Source organism: Sinocyclocheilus rhinocerous, unplaced genomic scaffold (assembly GCF_001515625.1).
Source record: "Sinocyclocheilus rhinocerous isolate Xijiao unplaced genomic scaffold, SAMN03320098_v1.1 scaffold1600, whole genome shotgun sequence".
Taxonomy (NCBI): domain Eukaryota; kingdom Metazoa; phylum Chordata; class Actinopteri; order Cypriniformes; family Cyprinidae; genus Sinocyclocheilus; species Sinocyclocheilus rhinocerous.
The window spans coordinates 2,814,458-2,823,265 of NW_015665129.1; the positions used below are offsets into that span (position 1 = coordinate 2,814,458).

At 39.0% G+C, this 8,808-nt stretch overlaps 1 protein-coding gene across 1 annotated transcript in view; it reads left to right on the forward strand.

Annotated features, from left to right (window-relative positions):
• The first annotated feature begins 700 nt into the window (after positions 1-700).
• adamts10 (ADAM metallopeptidase with thrombospondin type 1 motif, 10) overlaps positions 701-8,808 on the forward strand; it is a 60,551-nt gene continuing 52,443 nt past the window's right edge. Inside the window, exon 1 of the mRNA XM_016542309.1 lies at positions 701-849. The gene's annotated coding sequence lies outside the window, so the exon portion shown is untranslated. The remainder of the gene's footprint in view (positions 850-8,808) is intronic.

Here is an 8,808-nt window from a genome sequence, read left to right on the forward strand (position 1 = left end):
AAAGGAAATTTACTTTTGGTACTTAAGTACTTTTAAAAGCAAGTACTTCTGTACTTTTACTTGAGTAAAAATCTGTCTTTACAACTTTTACTTGTAATGGAGTAATATTTGACCAGCAGTATCTGTACTTTCACTCAAGTAATGGAGTTGAGTACTTTGTCCGCCTCTGAGAGTAGCCTACTTACCGCGCAAAATGATTGACATGTAGAACGCCCCTCAAAGGCCCTCTGATTTGCCAAACCAAGAAGCTCAACTCAACTTAGGCTATTTTACTGTTAGCCTACATATCACTGTCACAAAGAACGGTGTGATATCTCAAGATAGTCATTTCAGTTATATCTTTAATTGAGTAGACTTATTTCTGCTTATATTTCCATAAAATCGCTTGCTGCACTTTTAATGTATTTATAGAATTGTTTCTATAATTTGATTTGTTGTTCATTTGTCCTAGTTTTATCGCTTTGATTTAAGCTGTTAAAAGTTGGTTTGGAATTATGAAGGATAATAACTATGTTGAGAATTATTGAGAGACCAGTCTGAGACGCGTCTCTCTTACCCCGTGCGAATCGGCTCAATCGAATCCCTAAAAAGAACCTGTTCAAAAGAGCGATTCGTTCGCGAATCGGACATTACCAAACCGCAGTCCGAACTCAGTTCCTCTCTCCAGCGGCAAGACTGAAGGAAGCAGAGGAACCACGCAGCACCAGAGCACAGTCCACCGGCTCATCTCAGCATGTATGAGTAACTCAGTAAGCAGGCTATATATGTGGCAGCAGAGAACTACCCGGTGTTGAAGGAGGTCGGCATATCTCAGGGTCGCCAAATTGCCCGCTCCTGGACAATTAAACGGTAAGGTCGTTGTCAAACGACTTTGTTCATTTAAACTTATATTATGGCAGAATCCAAATGCATGCATTGCAAAGTGCATGGTTATCATTCTCATTTTTAATACAAGGGATACATATGCAAGTCTATTCTGCTGTCATTTTGTTACATGCAGTTATATGAAACTAAATGATGAAGGCAGCAGCGCTGTCAGACAGCTGGTGATCACTCTAGCAGAAAGCAGAAATATCTCTCTTTGTCTGTGGGGTTCAGAGTCGAAGCCTTTGCCAAGAGTCTCTGAGGAACACGTCCAGTTCCCTAGGCTACTTAATAAATTATCTGCTCTTGTAATATTTCCATTAATGCCTGATTACAGCTGCTATCAAATGGAATGACTGGTAGACAAAAAATGAAGAGTTACAGAGCAACGGTCTCCCCCATGAAATATATAGTTATTATACAAGTATAATACTGCACTATTTGGCTTTTTGAGACACAGCCGTTTGAAAGTTGGATAAATTATGTAGTTTGAATGCGTAAGTTGGCAACGAGGACGCCCAGGAGACCTGCTCCCTGTCAGGTAGAGCAGTGGTTCCCAACTCTGTTCCTGGAGGCCCCCCAACAATACACATTTTGGACGTCTCCCTAATCAAACGCACCTGATTCAACTCATCAGTTTGTTAGTGGAGGCTCCAAGAGTTGAAATGGGTGTGTCAGATGAGACATCTAAAATGCGTGCTGTTGGGGGCCTCCAGGAACAGGTTTGGGAACCGCTGAGGTAGAGCGAGCGCTTCTCCTGGAACAACTCCATGCCTGTCTGTGCGCATCTACCTGTGATGGAGAGAGCTTGGGGTAGCTGCTGGAAACTACAAGTCTTAGGCCTATATTTAGACTTTGATATCAGACATAGCCTTATGTTTGTTATTTAGTACAGTTACTTGCAGAGCATCTTGATTTGCGGAGAACCTTTTATGCAAAGTAACTACAAGAACTAAATAAAATAAAATATAAAAAAAATAAAAATAAAAGAAATATAAAATAAAAATCCAGGGCTTGAAATTGGAATGGAAATTAAGTTTTTAGTGAGTATAAATATTTTAAATTGAGCTATTTCATTTGTTTGAAATTTGTATTTTGAATGATGGCTTTTGAAAATGCTTATCCAAGTAATAATAATGAATAACTGGAAAAATTATGAAAAAGTCATGGAAATTCATGGGTCTATGGGAACTCGATCTGCTGTTATCACTATTTAATCCATTAAACCAAACCTAAATCAATAAGTTAAAATAAATAAATAAATAATATATTAACAGATACAAACAGTAAAGTACTAGGTAACACCATAATGTGAGAGCTATTCACGACCGGCTGTGGAGCATTTTAAGGTGTCCTTGTTACACGTTACATGTACTTACTATTATAATAACAATAAATTATGCATAATTACATGCCAGTAACCCTAATCCTAACCCTAACCATATAGTAAGTACATGTCGTTAATTAATATTACTCAGCACTTAAATAAATAATTACACTGTAACAAGGACACCTTAAAATAAAGTGTAACCAAGTACTATAGTGAGTAAAAAACAATAATGTAATAGAAATGTATGTATTTGTAATATACTATTCACATGAAAATACATGAAAATATAGCTGCCTTTTGAATTTTAGGATGAGGGTCCCTTACAAACAAGGGTGATCATATTTGGGGGTCCGTGGCATCTGAAAGATTGAAAAGCCCTGCACTAGACTACCACCCTCTGCTGGTGAACACCGTGAACATCATAAGAAAACTGAAGAGGCTCATTGTTTAGGTCGTTAAATAAACAATGTATTGTTTTTTCAAGAGAAAACAAAGTTGGTTTATAGGGTTGGTGTAGTAAGCTCTGTCTGGTTCAGGGGTGTGTGGTTTGCGAGCTGGCTAAAATGTTCATGCTCCACAGCCGGTCGTGAATAGCTCTCACATTATGGTCTCCGTTGATGGATTCAGAGTTCATTACCGGTTGTTACATAAGTCACTTCTGCTGACAGTGCATTGGTAATCATTATCTTAATTCCCTTGTTTGTGCTTTGTTTATTTGAAAGAGCGAGCAGAAAATGAATTGAGAAGTGTGATACACCAACTTTTTGTTTGAATCCTCTGGTTTGTGTAAATCAAGTCTTGTTGTGAGTGGGTAAGACAGTGTTTGTGGAGGCCAGTGGTCTGTGGCGGCCAGTGGTCTGTGGCTCTTTCATACGGTTACAGTGCAGTGTCAAGCTTAAGTGAGGAGACTTTCTGCTTGTATGTCATCCAAATGGAGATGAAGAGAGACTGCCTAGTTTCCAGAGAGGATTGAGACCCAAGATTTCTCCATTGCAGAGAGGGCTTTACATTCAGTCTGTCATATGGGTTTAATTATCAGAGTTTTACTCGTGCCTGATGGCTCCGCGTCTCCACCAGTGTAGTCTGACAGCACAAAATGCTTCTTGCCGTCTCAAATCACACATATTCTCATACCTCCTGTCTGCGCTAACAGTTTACAAGGTCCTTCCTGAAATTTCATGTCACATTTAGTATATGTCGACACGCCATCTGTAGCTCGCAGATGCTTCTCGTTCTTGATTTACCCCCAAGAGCAGCCAATTATGAAGTTCAACTCCTTCAAGGCCACAGCTGAATTTTTTGGAGAAGATGTTGCTCTACGAGGTCATGTCTTCCTGTGGCCTCTGTGGCTTGAGCTCCTTCTCCTGCTTTGTGGGCCGGTGTTTTTATCACAAAACAGGCCACAGATGGACAAGTGAATCATTCACTGGAAAAGTTTAGTTGTTTCCCCTTATTTACACAATTTCTGTTTTATTGTTTTACATTTATAATGGGAACTTTATAATGGGAAATCTATTTCTGATTCCTCTTAGTGTTTTTGGTTCCATTAATGTCAGCATTAATGAATTATTTAATTGTCCGTAACTATATATTAAAGAAGTTACCAACAGATTATTTGTTTATTTATTTATTTTGAACCAACTTATTAGAGTGTTTCATTCAGGAAGTTGGGCTGTAGGCTTTTGATTCACTAAAAAGAATCGACTCAAATAATTCATAATTCGTTTCGCAAACGGATAACACTGGCTGCACTGTAACTATATTTTAGTGGGATAGTTCACCCAAAAATTTAAATTCTGTCATTAATTACTCACCCTCATGTCGTTCCAAACTTGTAAGACCTTTGTTCATCTTTGGAACACAAATTAAGATATTTTTGATGAGTTCCAAGAGCTCTCTGACCCTCCATAGACAGCAAGGATCCTAACACGATCAAGGTCCAGAAACGTAGTAAGGACATTGATAAAATAATCCATGTGACATCAGTGGTTCAACCGTAATTACGAGACCGACCGAAGCTACGAGAATACTTTTTGTGTCCAAAGAAAACAAAAATAATGACTTTATTCAACAATTTGTCTCCTCCACGTCACCCTTGCGCCAATTTGGAGAGTATCACATACGTAAACAATGTATGCAACGTATGTACGCGAATACGTTGTTTACGCTTTGATCTGGGGTGTATTCCAAAAAGCAAGGTTAAAGGTGGGATAAGCGATTTCTGGTAGCCAATGTTGACATTTGAAATCACCAAAACAAACACGCCCCTATTTTGATAGCTCCGCCCCACACATATGTACACAACCCAGGCAACGATTAGTTCTGTGAAACAAAGAAAACCAATGTTACACTGTGTCTACACCGGACGCGAGTGGCGCGGCACGACAAAATACTATGGAATTCATTATAATCAGTGATGCTGTCTACACCATATAGATATATGTACATATCTATGGTCTACACTGGATGCGGTGCGGTGCGGCACGACACGACAAATCCTCGACAGAAAACTGCTGCTGCGTTCTATTCATGACGTATTGACACAAATTTCAAATGATTTTCAACGGTCGCTTTGTCGCATCCAGTGTTCTACACAGACTTTAGTTGTTGCGGCGCTAGTCTCAGCCTTAGACGTCACGCCCACGGACCGTTGGCTAAACGTCTGATGCATATGGCACACTAAAGTGGAAACACTTCAGGAGTTTCGAAGTCGTCGTCGGATTGGTTGAATTATACAGGATTTCCGGAAGACGTGTGTGTCGCGTGCTTTAATGTTCCGCCTGGAAACAAAGATGCCGTGCCGCCAAACCCCCTCACGAAAGAAGAAAGTCGTCGTGTTTACAACTGTGACGACGAGTGCTTATCAGGATCAACTAAACGCTGGATTCTCAAAAGTATGTGAAAAAATTTAAGTTCGCGGCATAGAATCTTTAAAATACATCTGAGAGTTTTACACACCGGTCTGTTATTGTGGTGACATTTCCACGCCCCGAAATGTGACGATGAACGAAACAAACTATGATTGGTTGTTTGACATGTCGGTCAAACGGCCTCATGGGCGGGCCTTGGCCAATGAAAGCTGCCATGGATCCCGATCGCAGGCCTTCCGCTCCTTGAGTTCTCTCCAGCGCTGGAAAGCTAATCCGATATTTACACGGGTCCTACTTCTTGCCTTATTGCCTTAAGCCTTCTTTTGTTCCGCAGACGTTTCCTCTTTTGTATTTTAATCACCATCTCTATTTTTCTGTCGCTCGGTTCGCTAATGTCCGTCCTGTGCACTGAACGCTCTCTCCTCCACATCATGAGTAGACACTCCCCTTACTGCTGATTGGCTACAAGTTTGCTAGTCGGCCCGAATCAGTTTTCTAAAGCGTTTTTGAAAAATCGCTTACTCCACCTTTAACTTACCATGTGCTAAACCCTGAACTATCGGTTGATTAACCCAAACCTTGCTTACTTGAGGTATTCTAGTTCCAAAAATGCATCCGGGAGTAAGTTCATGCAACAAAGAGTATGTTCCTGGTTAGCACACAAGACATTATCAACAGAGCGACGAATCGACAAGTCGCTATGGACACACACGCTAAGAAAAAGCGCGCCATACTACTTATTTCTTCTTCTTCTGTTTAATCGTTAATCCTTGAGAATAAGAATTATATTGTTTGTTTGATGCTAATTCTATAATAAGTCATATCAGATATGTATTTTTATTATAAAATTTTTTATAGAAAATGCCGATCCATGATATGTGAGATGATATTAAAATATAATAAACATATAGGCCTATAATAAATAACATAAACATTACCGTGTCATGTTTCAGGGTTAGCTTACTTCATATATATATATATTTATATATTAGGGGTGTCCCCGACTAAGGAATTACATAGTCGAATCGACTGATTGTCCACTGATAGTCGAATCATATGTTTATTATGAAGCACTTTACTGCAGCGCAACTCAACCAAATGCATCTTATACGAGATCAATTATATATAGGCTACATGATATAAATAAACCAGCTGAAATGTTTTGAAATCACTTGTACCCTACCTGATCGAAAAAATCCAGTCTTTCACTCTGCCTGTGTCAATTTGAGTTAAGGTTTTAAATCCCTGCCGCCAAGATGCTCCTCTGTCGGTCACGGATTATGGAAAGTGAAACTTAAATCTATAGGGGTGGTTGGATTTATTCACGCACGTTAAAATACTTATTTAAAGGTTCTTTCTTTTCAGATTCTTATTTACAGCATTATCATAATAGGCTGTATATTAACTTATTGGGAGAAAACCGGTAGTTCTATGTGAAATCAGACATTTGAGCACCGCCATATAGCCAAAAGGGCATGATCATAACACCTCTGCGAATATTCGACTGTGAGATTGGTAGTCGAATCAGGCTCCTCCCATCGAAGCATTGAATTGTCACTATTCGGGGTCACCCCTAAGTTACCTCCATTTTTGGAACTGAAAGTTGAGGTTATCCGCTTACTTACCCTTAAACATACCCGGGTATGTCACATAACCTGCTTTCTTTTACTAAAAAGAACCAAGTCATTAGAATCATTTGTTTGGGAATTGGTTTACACTGGTTGTGCTGTAGGTTTTTGATTCACTAAAAAAAACTGGCTCAAAAGATTTACTCATTAATATATAAATATATATGATACATTTCCTCTTTATTACTCAGTATTAGTGTTGCGGATTGGCTGAATAGTGCAGAAAAAAGTATTTTAGTATAATATTTTGTGGAATGCTTACAGTATGTGAGTAATATTAACCCTAAAAATAAAGTTCCCAGTTCCCAATCCTGATTACAACATAATGTTGGCCTTTTATGTTGAACAAGCCTCAAAGCCACGTAGTACGTGACACACAAATGAAGAACATAGAGGACCAAATCTTGGACCTTCTTTGCCAAGATTTAGATAAGACAATGTTTTAATGAAAACCACCTATCTCAGTCTAGTAACTTCACAATAAAACAAGTCTCCAACAAGAGATAATGCAAGAAAAGAGGCTTTTGCCAAGCAGGAAATAACAATAAAAAGCCTGGAGGGCTGAAAGGGTGTGGAGAGCACAGGGGCATGTAGTCCATCACTATTTGTAAGGGACAAAGACCTCTTAGTGTTTTAAGATTACTTGCTGCACTTAAGCTGTTTCAATGCAGCCCATTGGAAATGAGGGGAACTTAAAACCAGAATCAGCCTCTGAGGCCACTTTTGGGTCCTGACCTATTTGTTGCTGCTATTCTTTTCAATGAAAACAGAGAGTGTTTGATTTTTAATGGAGGAGAATGTAGAATATTGTCAGGCAGTTTAACGTGGCTTATTTTGTGGCAACAGAAATCTTGGATGAGTTTTGCACAGTGGTTTCAAATAGCTTTCCAAAACAGTTTTTCCGTAGAAATTAGACAAAACTTCCTCGCACACACAGACACACACTACTTTGGTCATTGTCTTTTTTGTGGTACTAGTCAGGAATAGTTATCCTTGATGGACAAATGAGTGCACAAACTCTATATTCCTTCTCTCACCCTTTCCCAAATTGTCTCTCTTTCTCTCTTCTTTAACCACTCTAAACTTTTTCTCTTTTTTCTTGAGTTTAAGTTCATCCTTTTTTTCATCAGGAGGCAACTTGTATTCTTATGTTGGCAAATCATTTCCCATCTGTTCTTGATTACCTTTGTATGCACTTGGTTTCTCTTCACCCATCAGAGCTTGTATGGCATCTCTTTCTACCTCTTCCCAGAAAGCATGGAGTGAGGATTATATAGAGAACGAAAGAAAAAAAGGAAGGCGAGAAGAAGGTTGGATAGCTTTTGTTGATGTTGATGTTGATCATACTATATGCTTGCAGTATGCAGTGTGTATAATGGGCAAAATATTCAATTTATTCTTTATGCATGGCATTTGAATGAAAGTGAAAGACACATGAAAGTGCAGTATACAATCAAATCACATTGCAAGGATTATGCTGTCCCACAATGCAATGCACTTAACCTATAATTTTTAGTGGGATGAATGAATTGCAGATCATTTAAACTGTGTTCGCTTTACTTAAAGGGTTAGTTCACCCAAAAATGAAAATTAGCCCATAAATTACTCACCCTCAAGTCATCCTAGGTGTATATGACTTTCTTCTTTCAGACGAATCCAGTCGGAGTTATATTAAAAATGGTCTTTGATCTTTCAAGCTGTTTAATGCCACTCAGCGGGTGTTGCATGCATCAGTCCAAAAGAAGTTAAATAAAAAGCGCCCATCCATAAAAAAAGTGTCTCACACGGCTCCGGGCGGTGAACAAAGGCCTCCTGTAGCGAATCTATGTGTTTTTGTAAGAAAAATATTCATATTCAAAACGTAAAAAAGAGAAAAAGAGACTGTCAGTCCTATAATGTCAGTGGATGGGAATCACGGCTTTGAGAGTCATAAAACATACACAAACAAAACCAAATTAAACCCTGTGGCTCGTGATAATACATTGATGTGTAAAGACACAAAACGATCGGTCTGTGCAAGAAACTGAACAGTATTTATATCGTTTTTTACCTCTGATTTTCACCGCAATGTCTGAACTGCCCTGAGCGCGTTCGCGTCTTCTTCTTCAGCCTGCGC